We start from the raw sequence: 16,758 nt of genomic DNA, 5'->3' as shown, positions 1-16,758 counted from the left end.
GGAGTCTATCAATGCCATAGTCTCTAAAGTTCCCTTTTCCCAAGTTAAAGAGACCGGTAATAGAAGTCTATGTTCTTTGTAGTTATGAGTAGAGGACAAAATTGAAACACCCAAGGTCTGTCCTCTAGAGAAACTTAGGTGCGAGCGTTTCCCGGATGACTGGGACAGCTCAAACGTACATGACCCTCGGCTCCACAATACATACACAGTCCCTCCCTTCTCCTGTACTGTCTCTCCTCCTCCGACAGACGAGTAAGGCCTAACTGCATAGGTTCTGAAAACTGTGGAGTTTTGGTTTCAGAAATTTGAAATGATGGTGCTAGTCTAAAGGAAGATCTACCGGTTCTATCTCGAGTATTCTGCCTCTCCCTTAGACGTTCGTCAATACGAGAGATAAAGGAAATTAAGTCCTCCAAGTTCTCGGGAAGCTCTCTTGTCGCTACCTCGTCAAGTATTACATCGGATAATCCATTTAAAAATACGTCTATATAGGCCTGTTCATTCCATTTTACCTCTGCCGCCAAAGACCTGAACTCTAGTGCGTAATCCACAAGTGTTTGGTTGTCTTGTCTAAGGCGCAACAGTAATCTGGCTGCATTAACCCTCCTGCCAGGAGGATCAAAAGTTCTTTTAAAAGCAGCTACAAAGGCATTATAGTCATAGACTAATGGATTATCATTCTCCCACAACGGATTAGCCCATCTCAGAGCTTTCTCAATGAGTAAGGTAATAATAAATCCCACTTTTACCCTATCCGTAGGGTAGGAACGGGGCTGTAGCTCGAAATGGATACTGATCTGGTTCAAAAACCCACGACACCTCTCAGGGGAACCAGCATAACGTACAGGTGGGGTAACTTGGGAAGAAGCACCTACAGTAACTACCTCTAGCCCTGAACCCACAGAAGAAGCAGACGTATTACGCATCTCCTCAGGTGGATTAATAGGACGTGATAGCAGCGCCTGTAGTGCTAGAGCCATCTGATCCATCCTATGATCCATGGCGTCAAGCCTAGGATCAGGAGAACCAAGCTGACAATTTGTACCTGCAGGATCCATGGCCCTGTCGTAATGTCAGGATCGGGTCAGGGATCCAACACGCAGAGTACAAAGAGTAGCAGATACGTATACCGGACCTTAGAATGGCCGGACTTAACGTAAAACTACGTATAGAATGGTCAGAGACAAGCCGAGGTCGAGGGAACGAGAAGACAGGTAAGCGAGAGACAAGCCGGGTCAAGGATAACAGAAAGACAGGAGAGTAAATACCAAAGCCGGGTCAGAACCAAAAGACAAGAGAAATAACAGAGCACTGTGTGACTAGGCAGACTAGAACCACGACAGGGCAATGAGTAAATGAGAGAGCCACTGTTAAGTATCCTGGTTAGGGAGAGAAGACACGCCTCCGGCGAGTCCTGATTCGTCTCCACAGATTTGAGTGACAGGGCGTTCCGGGTTGGCGTCATGACGTCGACCTCCGGACCTCCTGCTATAAAAGGAAGTGGCTCCCTCGCGGCCGGCGTTTGCAAGACCGGGTGAACCGCGAGGAACCGAGGAGACATGCCGTCCGGACGGATAAACTTCTAAGTCTCTACCTCTCTCCAAGGTAGAGGCTTCAGGTACCCTGACACTGGTTTCCAGGTCCATCTGGGGTTAGCCCTGCAGCTGTAAACGTGGCAGTTTCAGAGAAACTGCTATGTTTACATATGGGTTAATCTGGCCTCTAGTGGCTGTCTCATTGACAGCGGCTAGAGGCGCTTCTCGCTGTGATTTTCACAGTGAGAAGACGCCAGCGTCCATAGGAAAGCATTGAGAAATGCTTTCCTATGGACTGATTGAATGCGCGTGCGGCTCTTGCCGCGCATGCGCATTCAGCGGATGACGTCGGAAGTGGGAGGAGAGTGATCAGGGCCAGCCTTAGGCCTTTGGGCGCCCTGTGCAAAAAATCTTCACAGCAAACTCCCCCTCCCCTTCCCGCCCCTTCCCACACACCCTGTCACACACACACACACACACACAGACAGCCACATGCACACACAGACATAGAAACATAGAATGTGACGGCAGATAAGAACCATTCGGCCATTCTGACCAGACAGTCACACACACAGAGGCAGACAGCCACACACAAACACACACACACGCAGAGAGCCACACACAAACACACACGCAGAGGGCCACACACAAACACACAGGCAGAAAGCCACACACAAACAAACACACAGGCAGACAGCCACACACAAACACACATGCAGACAGTCACACACACACACACACACACAGGCAGACAGTCATACATACAGGCAGTCACACACCCACACACACAAAAAAGGGCAGACAGTCACACACAGGCAGACAATCACACATAGTTACCTTTGTTCCTTGTGGAGGCAGACAGGCAGTGCAGCTTCTGGGTTCTAGTAGTTGGGGGAAACAGGGACTCCTTCCTGCTTCCCCTGCAGCAGTTACACGGCACTTATAGCCCCGCCCCCGGCACACTAAGCTCCGCCCCCACCACAATTTATTATTATTATTTTTTCCCGGCCGGCCATGTGTAAGCTGTGTCAACCGCACAGCGCCCCCTGCTCCATGGCGCCCTGTGCGGCCGCACAGCTCGCACACCCCTAAGGCCGGCCCTGAGAGTGATTAACCCCTTAACCCCTCTTGAGCCCGGCAGGGTGGGTGGGGACCTATTAATGCTTGTTTGTTTTTCTAGCATTCTAGTGGTCCTTTAATTGAGCTAAAGTGGTATGGGTGACTTTAGTGGTTCTTTAAGCCCTTCCCGACCGCAGACATGCTAGTTAGAAACAGTGTGGTTTTTTGGGTTTTGTTTTTTTCCATCATATTAAATTATATGATATGATGAAAATAATGTAAGACCATTTAATGGCAGGAAAAACGGTATATAATATGTGTGGGTACAGTAAATGAGTAAGAGGAAAATTACAGCTAAACACAAACACCGCAGAAATGTAAAAACAGCCCTGGTCCTTAACGGTAAGAAAATTGAAAAACGGTCTGGTCACTAAGGGGTTAAAATGTCCTTAATCATGTTGAGAATATAACCCAAATTAATTCTCAGGGACAAAACTTGCCACAACTTTGATGATTCCTATTTACTATAGATGAAATGTGTTGTGCTTAAAAAGCATCCTAAATATGTTTGTTATGTGATTTGGTACATTAAGCAGCACATACTATTTCTGAGCTTCCAATTCTTTGTAAGCTCCGGGTGAAGTCTCATCTGTCCAGAGAAACGAGATAAACAAATACAGCTCCACAGGTGCTCAAACACATATAAAACACACATATATGCGTCTTTGAATCTGCACGTGTGTGGGTGTACAGTGTTTTTCTTTGAGGGTGTGACTGCAGTGTTTGTGAATTAATGAGGAACACAGAAAAACGCGTCCTCTAGGGATTTATTGGGTGTAATGTTGATTGAACTTTGCAATCTATATTTTGGTCAATACAGCAGTCCTCCGCCTGACCCAGATCCAGTAAAAATATATAACTGTATCCCACAGTCGTCATACATGTGCTTTTATTTTTTATTTTTTATTTTTTTTTAGCAATTTGTGGAGCAAATGTAAAAAAATCATATAAATTGCTAGCATACACATCCCAAGTGTCCCTATTTAGGATGGACAGTCCCTATTTTGGATCCAAATCCCTCTGTCCCTCTTTTCTATCCTTATGTCCCTCTTTTCTAGGAGCTCCATATTGTTGGTGTGTCTGAGTGTATAACATATAGCTTCAAAGCAATAATACTCCCATTAATGTGTCTTTAAATTTGTCAGGATATTTATATCGGCAGACATTTTGTGCTATGATAGAAATTAAAAGTGTATACTGCCTGAGTCACTCTGAACAGACCAGACTCCATTTTGGTATTTTCAAGTTAACAAAAGACACAATATTTATATCCCTTCTGTAAAACTAACCACGTTGCCAGAAGCTAAGGAATGCTTAGTATATACAAACCTGTTGATAAGAGATGAGAAGGGGGAAGGGGGTAGGGGGAGGTATAGGTATGTTTAGTGGGAGGAGCCTGCCCTCTATAGACCAAATACTTAAATTGTTATCTGGAAGTTAACCTCATCCCCAGTGTTTCTATTGGTCTCTCACCTAGTGAATTTTTCCTTTAAAAGTTAAGACAAAGGGAAGAGAGGAGGCAGAGAAAGCAAAAGGAGGCAGTCAGGATCGCAGGCTAAGAAAGAAAAGCAGAGTCAGAGCGAGAAATCCAAACAAGTTCCTGAGACTACCTACTAATCTGATGAAAATATCTACTCAACTGGTAAATATACTGGTTTCATTTAATTAATCTAAATTAATTAAAATGTTCTAATAGCATGATATATGACTGGATAAATCACGATTAGATTTCGGTATTTAGAAATCTTAGTTACTAAAGAATATATGATTATGACATCCCAATCTGCAGATGGGAAAAGATTAATTATGTATTTAATGTGACATATCACATGTTAGCATATCGTGATATTTATCCAGATGTATTGATTTGCCCTAAAAAAAGATAAAATATCTGTTTAGGCAAGATAAAATTCTGCTTATAGAACATGGTAGATTTCTCTTATTGGATGGTTCCAGGAAATGACTAATGAACTGGTTTAAATGTTATTTTATTTAAAATCACATGAGAATAGGTCTTAATTACTTAGGAGGTCTAGCCAGCATTGAAAGGGTTATTTTAACTGTCAGCTAAAGTTTTATGGCTTTATGCTGCAAACTGTGTGAAACTTTTTCTTTGTCTCTGTGAAAGACAGTCATAAATCTTGTCTTGACAATTAAGGCTGTTAGCCATTGGAATATGTTTTTACATTGCCATATTATTGCATACCATGTTATAGTGAATATTCATTGATTATTGTCACACATGTTACTTATTATTATTATTTAATTGTCACAATAAATTGTATCTTTTTATAACAAATTGTGATTTTATTTATATGGAATACATTTCACTTACACGATAACGATCTTTGGGATCTGAGAATTGAAATAGTGGGCAATTCTCAACTGTTTACTATTATTATCCCATAAATATCCCCACAAATTACAATAAATACGTTTAGAAATCAGTCTGTGTCAATAAGATACATTGTTCTAAATTGCACTTTCCTTGCCTAAATTGTTGTTGGTAAAGTCACCAAAAATGAACAGCCCCGTCTGGCCGTGCCTGCACTCATACCCCCAAAATTAAAGTGTCCCTCTTTGTCCACTGGCATATATGTTAGCATCTGTAAGCGTGTTATAGAATTTGCTTGCACACATGAAATAATATTTGCCGTATGTTGTGCATATACGTCCTAGCGCAAGAGCAGGCCTGATTGGTCTACCTAGTAACTAACCCTTTCTGGATTGACACACCCACATTTTTAGCCACGCCCAGTTTGTCAGCCATTCCCCCTTCACCCGAATTTGAAGTCACTGAGCGTTTGTATCTTTTAACATTATATGGTTTGTCAATCACTTGCTGTTAAATATTCACACTGAATAATTGTACTACCCTACCTAATATGGTGACGCTATAAAATTCTTTTAATAATTACACTAATAATATAATCTTCTACGGAGGAGAGAATTAATAAGACAGACACACTGTAAGTATAAAATACTCGTAGATAATCCCTTTAGTAATTTAATTCTCAAACTCTAATCCTTATCCTTTTTAAATATATGTAAATCTAAGAAAATCTAAATTATACGGCAGCTGCGTCTTCGGTTTTAATGGCAGCTCTGGTAATAGTGAGAGAGAAAGAGGGGGGGATGAGTGTGATGTGTAACGTCTCACTTATCCTCCTGCCGTTTACCAGCCAAGGTCCAGACATAAATTTCCTCAATATAAAACAAATGTTCCTGTCTGCATATTACAATGACTACAGCAGGGAGCGTAAGCTGGGCACGACTCACATGCAGCTCACTGCAAGATCCCATTTTTGAGGCTGTTTATCTTTTTTTATAAAAATATTGGCTCGGGAGCCATTCCCGCTATCTCTGCTCGCCAGAGGGGTAGGTCACTGCTGGCACCCTAGTTGCTGTAGACTCCAATTCCCATTGTGCTGAGACAGCCAACCAATATCTGAACCTAATATAATTTGACGACTTAGTTTGCACCTATACACCTATACAAGAGACTTGCACTTGTGGTCTCCTACTCCCATGACGATTAGAAGCCAACAGGAGGCTGAGCATGATAAGAGTTGCCGTTATTTTTGTGCCAATCTGTTCTCCAGCTACTTTCATTACAATAGGACAGCCACCATCTGGCTGAGCATGATATGACTTCCAGGTTGGTCAATACAGTTACAAGCAGCTTGCCCAAGACCTACGGCAGATTAATACTCTACAAATAGTCAACAGAAGGCTTAGCATGATATGAGTTGTAGACTACAACTGGGCCTTCCACGCTAGAAACTGTAGACTGCTACCCATATTACGCTGAGATGGTTTGCAATTTACGAATGAAAAGGAACAAGTTTCTGCTTTTTTTTTTTTTTTTACTTTAATTAATTGCGATTCATTGTGTTGCAAATGAAATCTTTAAGAATAATAAATCAAATTGTTATTATTGAGTGCTTTTATTGTCATTATTAATGGAGGCTTGAATAGAACTATTAATGAATAGTTTTTCTTATATAAAAGCCTCTTTTTATTTATCACTTTTTTTTAATACTAATGAGCACATAAAAACCGGGAATTAAAGTATTGCAATTGGAATTATTGCAAGTGTTGAGCATCACTTTAAAGTTATAGTACACAAAATACACATGACAAACTGACGTCCACAGCTCCTTGTTGTCCTAGACTGTCTGTGTCTGTAGTACATCTGCCACTGCTCACGTCTCGTATGTCCCGACTCAATCCCCGGGCCACATTCAATTCAACCGTAAATTTTCGCTTTTCCTGGTGATTTGAAGATGACAATGTAAATAATACATTTCTGTTTGGCCGGACGCATTTAGACCGTATCCACTGTGCGGAACAAATACCCCACTTAAGATGCTCCAAAAATCCATTTGAGTTTTGTACAATCGAAGGGGTAACCAGGAAAATAAAATGCAATGACAGATGGATAATAGGAATGGTTTCCTATACGTATGACGCTCCCTTCGCACTTTTAACGTAGTGATTTTGAATTAAAATGTGGAACATACATCTTTAAGTCTGTGCTCCAACTGTGCTCAGTATGAGAGCTGTATCAGCCCCACGGGGATTCTGTAATTCGAGGCAATGTAGACAGTTCCACTGATGAGGCTCTAGAAGACTTGTGCTGAGCATACAAGCACATGACTATACCGTGTGCTACCTGTATGGGGCCATTCATCAAGTGGTGTATCTGAGGCTCTGTCCACTAAGCATAATATATTCAGGGATATAATATTAAATAGCAGCTTCTTGATCTAACGTGAGATCTGCCTGCCTTTCTGGTGTCAAGAAGGTTTTTTTCCCTAGTTGTTGCAAAAAGTGCTTCAAACTGTGTTTGTTTTTTAAAGGGACACTATAGTCACCAGTGCAACTACATGTAGTCCTGACCCTATAGTGTTAACACGACCATCTAGCCACCCTGGGCCCCTCATGCCTCCTTAATATAGTAAAAATCTTACTGGATTCAAGCCAGAAGCTGTAAATCTGCATGCTGTTAGACTCAGGAAAAACATGCAGTCTGCTGACATGTGATAGCCTGATCCAATCACAGTGCTTCCCCATAGGACTGACAGAGGGAGATTAGGGGCAGAGCCAGCATGATTCAAACACAGCCCTGGCCAATCAGCATCTCCTCAGCATCTGAATTCAATCAATGAATCTCTATGAGGAAAGTTCAGTGTCTGCATGCAGAGGGAGGAGATACTGAATCCCAGGATGCTGTGAACAGTGCTGCCATGTGCTCAGCTGACAGCAGATTTGAGTGGATGGAGGCATATTATGCCTCCATCAACGCCGAAGTCCCTCTGGCTCACTCTGAGTGACTGCAACTGGAGGTGTTCCTAGCTGTCAATGTAAACACTGTATTTTTGCAAAAAATACAGTGTTTACATGAGAAAGGCTGCAGGGAGCTATAGTTCTCACCTGAACAACCTCATTAAGCTGAAGTTGTTCAGGTGACTATAGTGTCCCTTTAAATTCTTTTGGATCAACATCAAAAACAGGTGTGAGGAAGGCTGCACTTGATGCATGTCTATTTTAAGCTATGTAACGTTTCTCTCCCAAAAGTCATGGCAAAAGCATATAGTTGTTTCTTTGGTGATATTTAGTGAATTTTATTGTTTGCTATAGGTGTATTGTGGGGTACACCTGACTATTGGTCGCATTGTTGTTATTTAGTAAAATGTGCACGGTTAAAGGAACACACAAGCACCATAACCACTACAACCCCCCGTCTGCCCCCCTTCCCCAAAACAGTTTTTGAATGGTTTGACTTCTTACCTGGAGTCCGCTGGATGTCGCTTCCTGCCAACACCACTAACACCAGAGATCTTTACGATCCTAAACTGGGTCTACTGTTATCTCTCCTATGCTAAGCCATGCAGCAAGAGAGGTAAGCCCGGCTCAGCCACAGTGTTTTAAAGGGGTTTAAAGGGCCAGAGAGACCACTGAGTGCTAATTGTTGCCCCAGCTGACAGAGGAGAACCTTAGGTATCGAAAGATACCTGGGGCTCTGTTATGCTTCAGGGAAAATTAGACTAGGTAGAGGAACACAACTGCAGAATTAATTGGTGGTACTATACCTTTAAGAAAACCAAAGAAATCACTTTGGATTCCTTGAGAAGTTTTACTTATCTTCAATCTCTTCTATAATGAAAATAAGTTGTAGACAATTATAATTGCTTCTTATAGCAGTTTTGCATGCAGAATGAATTAAAGAGAAAAAATGGTCTTGATTGAATAGTTGCAACAGTTGTAGCAAACGAAAGTAACAAAGTCCTTATTTACTGTAATCGGAGTTAGCATGCAGCAATAAACAAAAATGAATTGAATTGCTTGAAGATTTGCAACAACAGTTCAAGAGAAAAAAAAGTATTTACAATGTAGATAAAGTAAATGTATCTTTTGTTAACAGCAAGTAGCCGGATTAGGTAGGTAATAGTTGGTGCTTATGGTTTTCCGAATGATGTTTTTGGTTGGCTCAGAGTGTTAGGAGGGTCCAGCTGTAATATGAACGATGGGTCAGTTTATTTGATAGTGATAGAGGAATTCCGGTGTCAGTCCTGGTCTGGGAAAGGAGATAGCAGCGTGGTCTAGGTCCGAGCAGAGTTTCAAGGAGTGGAGAAGGCAGCAATAACGTTTAAACAGGTCTGGTTCGGTACACGAGGAGGTATTATGACACCTCAGCGTGGTGTTCAAGGTTGAGACAAAATCACTCAGTAGTTTGAATTTGTCGCGGCTCCCCTATAAGGCAGGTGAGTGTTGCGTCATTTAAGTGGGAGGAGCTTACTTCCGAATGCGGACATAACCACGGGGAACGGAGTTCGGGAATACCTCCATTTAAATACCTTGGCGAGTTATGCAGGGGGCAGACCCGCCAAGGTATTTAAATGGATTTAAAGGGCTATGTGCCTAGCTCAATGTGAGCACTGCATATATCTTATCTGTCAGTCTTGGGCCCCTAATTGTTGCCCCTATTGGCAATGAAGACCGTCGGGTATCCAATGATACCTAGGTCTCCTTGGTACCAGCAGGGATTTAACCCTGCTGGTTCTTTCAATGCAAGACAGTCTATGCTGTCAACAAAAGTTAACTCCTTGCATAACAGCATGGAAGTCATGTCGCCAATGGGTTAAGCTGACTTTGCGCACTGTGCAAATACTTTTGCTGCTTCTATATCTCCAATCACCCTACATCCTCCTGTCATCATGTGGCAGTGTGGGATGTCCCCTTTCTGCCACACTCACTACATCCACCTCTTCCTGAGTCCGAAGCTGCAGACCCAGAGCTACTTCCAGCTTTTAAGACGGGAAGTGGAGTAGTAGGCATCGCAGCAGGGAGAGTATTCAGAGATTGTTATTAGTGACAGAGAGGAGAGTTGTAAGATAAACAGATAGATTGGGCTACAAAATGGAAGATTTAGTTTGCCATAGGGTGAATTCCTCCAGCACCACCTCCATCAAATACAAAGGCCTCGGGAGGGATGGCTGTTTTAGTGTTTTCTGTCTCTGAGATTTTATAAGTAGGGCCGTCATAATCGTCAGCACCAGGCCTGCTAGGTTCTTAATCCAGCATTGCTTTCAGGGAGATCAACTTCATTATGGTATGTGTGGTCCTGACTGGGGCTTACCAGCACCGTGGCCAGTCCGAACCTGGCATGCAATCATACCATGCTGACATGCCCTGTTCTGACCAGCTGCATCATTAGCATGCCCCCACCCATCCTGGCCGCATGCCGCCCAATGTTGGGAGGTGTGTTATTATCAGGGATCAACATTTCCACTAGCCACTAGTCATTGGCGAGTAGAAATTGACCTCGGGTAGGTTTACTATGGCTTGCAGAGATTAATAACTTTTAAGGCCCGGCTGGTAGCATAGGACTACAAATCCTAATCCTTGTTATCATTTGTAAAGTGCCAACATATTCTGTAGCGCTGTACAATAGGAAGACCAACAACTACATGCATCAAGTCATTTTGGATGTATAGGAACAAATGGCGGTGAGAGTCCTGTTCAAAGGAGTTAGCAAATTAGCTACAGTTGGCTGAGGTTCATGGGAGTTGAATCCCTAATACAGCTGGAGAGTTTCCTACCCCAGCTAATGCCCTCTCTGGCTGTTATTTGGGGATTTTCCTGTGACTGTTGCTTACAAGATATCAGCAAGGTTTGTCCCACAGGGAGGCCTCTCTCAGTAGCAATGAAAACAGACTTGTAATTGGAGCACTCAATATATGGTCTGTTATAGGCCTGCAAAGTATGCCGCACAACTCAGTCTCCATCTATACCATGGGTCGTCAACCTGGTCCCTACCGCCCACTAGTGGGCGTTTCAGGATTCCAGGTGGGCGGTAGGGATTTCGGCGGCTAAATCCTCTGTTTAAGAGAGTGGGTGGCTGGGCTGGTGTGGCTGGGGCTGACAGACCTAATCATTCTGATTAATCCTCCCCTCAGACTGTGCCAGCCTGTCAGTCCGAGGGGAGGAAGGAGGAAGGAGGGAGGAGCTGGGGGCTGGTGTGGCTGCCAGCAGCTGCAGGGAGACCTCTCAGTCTCCCTGCACACTCTAAAATCATTCCGGTCGCATGCCCCGCCCCCAAACAGAAGCTCTGCCTCCTGCCCACAAGCTCCACCCCCACACATGTTACTGGGAAGCTGCCCACCGTACCAAGAGGACACTGAAAGGTATTTACCTTTTTCAGCCCCCTACCCACCATTCAAATGCCCCCACCTCACAGACAGTCCCTCTACCCACCTCACAGCCCCCTACCCACTATACTGCCCCCCTACCCACCTCACTGCCCCCCTACCCACTATACTGACCCCCTACTCACTATAATGCCCCCTACCCACTATAATGCCCCCCTACCCACCTCACAGCCCCCTACCCACTATACTGACCCCCTACTCACTATAATGCCCCCTACCCACTATAATGCCCCCCTACCCACCGCACAGCCCCCTACCCACTATACTGCCCCCCTACCCACCTCACAGCCCCCCTACCCATCTCACTGCCCCTACCCACTAAACTGACCCCCTACTCACTATAATGCCCCCTACCCACTATAATGTCCCCCTACCCACCTCACAGCCCCCCTACCCACTATAGAGCCTCCCTACCCCCCCTTACAGCCCCCTACCCACTATAGAGCCCCCCTACCCACCTCACAGCTCCCCTACCCACTATACTGCCCCCCTACTCACATCACAGCTCCCCTACCCACTATACTGCCCCCTACCCACCTCACAGCTCCCCTACCCACTATACTGCCCCCCTACCCACCTCACAGCTCTCCTACCCACCTCACAGCCCCCCTACCCACTATAGAGCCCCCCTACCCACCTCACAGCTCCCCTAACCACTATACCGCCCTCCTACCCACCTCACAACCCCCCTACCCACTATAGAGCCCCCCTACCCACCTCACAGCTCCCCTAACCACTATACTGCCCTCCTACCCACCTCACAGCCCCCCTACCCACTATACAACCCCCCTACCCACTATAGAGCCCCCCTACCCACCTCACAGCTCCCCTAACCACTATACTGCCCTCCTACCCACCTCACAGCCCCCCTACCCACTATACAACCCCCTACCCACTATAGAGCCCCCCTACCCACCTCACAGCTCTCCTACCCACTATACTGCCCCCCTATTCACCCCACAGTCCCCCATCCACCTCACAGTCCCCCTACCTACTATGCAGCCCCCTACCCACCTCGCAGTCCCCCTACCCACCTCGCAGTCCCCCTACCCACCTCACAGTCCCCCTACCTACCTTACAGCCCCTCTACCCACCTTACAGCCTCTCTACCCACCTTACAGCCTCTCTACCCACCTCACAGCCCCCATACCAACTCACAGTCCCCCTACCCACCATACAGAACCCCTACCCACCATACAGAACCACTACCCAGCTTACAGAACACCTACCCACCTTACAGCCCCCCCCATCCACCTTACGAAAATTGAACCAGATAATATTTAGTCTCGCAGCATCAACCTCAAGGACCTCATTAATCACTAGTAAAGGTAATTTCAATTTACTTTATTGTTTTCTCATTAAACTTTATAAAGTTAAAAAAACATTATAAACATGGATAAAGTAGAAATAAAAAGATAAATGTACGTACATTTATTTTATTTTTAAAAACACCCTCCTTTCTAAAAAATATTCCGCACTTGCGCGAAAACTGGTGGGCGGTAAGGAAATTTTTCCATCAAGAAAGATGCATTAGTGGGCGGTAGGTAGAAAAAGGTTGACTACCCCTGATCTATACTGCAACATCTGTGCTTATACCACCTTCTGAAATCCTCTGGGAGTGTTCATCAAAAACACTAATATACACCAAAAATGACTTACTATTTCTCACTTCATTTTATTTTTTTTGTTCCACAGTGTGTTTTCCGATTTTTTTTTTTCTACCAAGAAAATAGAATATCATCCTGTGATCGATTTATATTGTTGACACATTACAATGTGTAGACCATACTTATTGTATATAGTGCATATTGCTAAATATTATCTCTCATGTTCTCCTCAATTCTCCCCATCCCTCCCCTAACATCTCCCTTGCCGTGCCCATAAGTGCACGCTGGTAAAGCCTGGAGTCGTTTTTTTAAATAACCACTCACATCTCGGACCAGATGTGCGCTGTTTATATTTTTTTTCTCAGAACTAATTCAGCATCCAAAAAAAAGTGTCACTTCTCTGAAAATTACACCACTAAGCAAAATCTTTAAATCACCTTTAGCTTATTTTTGGTTTTTTTTTATTGCTATTACATATTTAACAGATTACATCACTATTCTGTTTCCTACCCAAAATTATGACTGGCTCGTAATTGTCTAACACACATGCACACTTTCCTGAAATTCCGGCAGAAGTCCTTAGTTTTGCTTTTCCGCATGGTTTTGCTTTTCGAATTGTGGGCCTATGTATGTGGGCAGTTTCTCTGTTGTTTTTGTGTAATTACTCCCTTGGTTGGTTGTAATTACTCCCCTGGTACGATTTCTACTATTTATTTAATATGGGGTGACGCTGTTCGGGGCTGAAGAATTTTGTCAGATAATTCTTCGTGATGAGCTATTTTTGCCTGAATTTTGCAATGCGACTTTTAATTCACTACAACTCAGAGTTTAGTGATTAAACCCTATGGAGACTGAATCTGTGCTGATTGTTACTTGCTTACCTGGAATTATTTTTAATTATAAAATTAAATTATTGGAATTATAATTAAGTTCGGTGTTTTTAGGCCCCGATGCAGGCAAGGCCGATTTATTTAATGTGCAGTTTTTGCTGTGTCATTTACTCTATAAAGCTACCCCTATTCCAGCACTGATCTCTGTATCCTGTCCCATGTGTCATTAAGACAGATTCTGTGATGTACTAATTTTCCTTGCTAATTACTAGTAAAATAGAAGGCAACAGATTTGTGTGCTGAGCTGGTGGGAGGACAGATAATTACGAAGTGTTTTATCTTCCCAAATATATTGTTTTGTTTAACTAGGTCTATAAATCACTATAATGAAAATCTGTCGAATGTATGACAGTGGGATGACCATTATAAGCACATCACACTGACTGCATCTTGACAGAGTCACTTTGTATGTAAAATCAGGTTCACTATTGTCATAGCATGTACCAGATTCATGTGACATCGATGAGCTTTTTATAATTATCAAACGTGGGAGAGTGGATAGTGGATGCAGTGCATTTCTTACAAAGGTTGAAAAGCACAAGTACTACGGGTGAAAAAGTATCCCACTTCTGCCACCATTTTAGTTTTGGAATTCTATTATACGGTTAAAATGTATATTCATATTGGATGTAGATTTAACAAATTGTTCCATTCTAAAAAGTGATGCGAACATGTTAACCAATAGAATGTGACTGCTGGTTCCATTGGTTTCCGTGGTGATTAGGTCACATTTAGTTCTCTATATATTTTCTTTAGAACAGAACACTTTGATATATGTATTCCAATATCTTCATGACACTAAATCTAAAATGGATATATTATTTTTCTGATTACTAAACGTGGGTGTTAATGGGTTGATACTTCTGTGATTTTCCACATATTTAAGTAGTAGTATAGTGTAATGGAGCTTCTGTACTCGGACTGAGTACCTCCATCAGGTCAGCTTCCTCGCTGCTACCAGGGTTCTCTGGAGTAATAAAGACCCAGTCGCCGAAGCTTTGTCTAGGGTCTTATTTGTGCTAGTTCCAGCTAACAAGATAGAGAAGAATCCCTTCTGTGTCCTTTCACACATAGAGGCATGATGTGCAAAAAGTCCCCCATAACCCCCTTTCCTTGGACAGCACCCCCATACATCATATGTCTATAGACAGCTTCTCGCCCTGTGCTTCCACTGTTTAAATAGTGCACAGATTTGACAGTGGCAGCATGTTGAAGTTTCACTGGGTCGCAGCTAATCTCCGCTAAGAGTTCCGTGCATGCGGCTGATTGGCCTCACAAAAGTGATTCTTGGAGCTCTGTGAAGAGGATCGCTCTCAAGTCTTGGGTATCCCAGGATGCTTCATCAGCTCCCCAACATCCTCTCCAAATGATGCCGTGATTGGTGGCCGGTGGACCGGGTGACACCCAATCAGAGTTTCAGCAAATCGCAGGGCCGTTACGATGGACCAATGATGTCTCCCGGTCAGTTGCCCAGTGTGCAGAGGTGTCCCAGAGCCCTACAATGCAATCTGTGGGCAAGCACCAAGGGCCTCCATAACCACTCCCCACAGTGATAATAGCTCCTGTTTTATTCTTTAGGGGCTGGCCTCCAAATCCATCACATATAGATTGTAAGGATCCATCAAAGCCAGTCTTTCACAAATCCCTGTATCTGCAGCTGATCTCAAGAAGGTGAAAAACCCAAGTGGAATCGGCTTTCAATTTTCTCTCGACTTCAGATTTCTCCTTAGATCAACAAGTCGTTAACAATGTCTGTAATTAATCATTATAGACATGAATGTTCTACTGTGCTAAAAAATAGTGTCCAGTTATCTTTTTTAGAGACTGTTACAACATTTGTATAAAATACAACCATTTGACCAGCACAGTGCATAGATTACATTGATATGTACCTGCATGTGAACCTGTTGTCCTTATCATTTGTGGAAGAAAGCTTAAACTAATTATCTGAGACTCACAAATGTATTGGACTGGTAGGTAGAATCAAAGAGTATTTTTAAAAGGCACCCTACTGCGTCGCCCAGAATATAATGGATTAGGAGAGTTTACATTCAGTTAGATCTGTCGGATTCAAGATCTTGGTAATCACAGCACACACGCAGGCTACTTGTGCGTCATACATTGTCACACTAAAGAGAAATATCTCCATAAGAGGCTTTTTTTGTGGGAGATTGCTCGGCAGCTAAAGAGCTCATTCATTTGTCATGTTAGACATTTATGCGCAAATCGAATCGTCACAGTTTTACAAAAGGAAAATCTGTAACAGACAAGATCTGCTTTTGATACTTACCGTACTCTCTATTGACAGCTCAAATTCACTAAAGGGGAGCTGTCACTTCGCAGGCTTTTTAATATTATTGTTAATTACATTGCTGTATTCACTTCTATCCTCTCCATCCTAGCTGACTGTCAGTCACTGTTATAAGCTCTGTCCTTTGCATAGAGAAAGCATATGGACAAGAGGAGAAATGACACAATATTGACTTATCCTCCTCCTTTGCATTGTGTGCCCTGACTGTGCCAGGACAGAACTGCATTGTGTTCACAATTGATCAATATTTAAAGGGACCTTTAGTCCTTTTAAAGATTTAGGCACCTTTAGGCACCATAACAACTTAATCTATATGATGTTGTTATGGTGCCTTGAGTGTTTCTTTAATATACATATAAAAAAAGACAGCATTGCATGAAAAAAATGTTAGCACGAATCATAGGTCATTTTTAGTATTGTATCAATGACATAATAACCAGTAAAGTGACAGCTTCTCTTCTAGTAAAAGATTAATTTCAGATCTGAGCGGCAGCTTGTGCAAGAGTCAAATGAGAAGGGACATTTGTTATTTTGTGTGGTGCGTCACTCAGATGCATATGCGACGTTAACATACAACCCACT

General features: G+C 43.2%; 1 protein-coding gene across 5 annotated transcripts in view; it reads left to right on the top strand.

Annotated features, from left to right (window-relative positions):
- The window catches only part of CASKIN1 (CASK interacting protein 1), a 171,504-nt gene that overhangs the window by 85,071 nt on the left and 69,675 nt on the right, over positions 1–16,758 (top strand). The window lies entirely within an intron of this gene.

This window comes from Pelobates fuscus, chromosome 8 (assembly GCF_036172605.1).
Source record: "Pelobates fuscus isolate aPelFus1 chromosome 8, aPelFus1.pri, whole genome shotgun sequence".
Lineage (NCBI taxonomy): Eukaryota > Metazoa > Chordata > Amphibia > Anura > Pelobatidae > Pelobates > Pelobates fuscus.
This window is presented reverse-complemented; position numbering and strand designations above follow the sequence as displayed.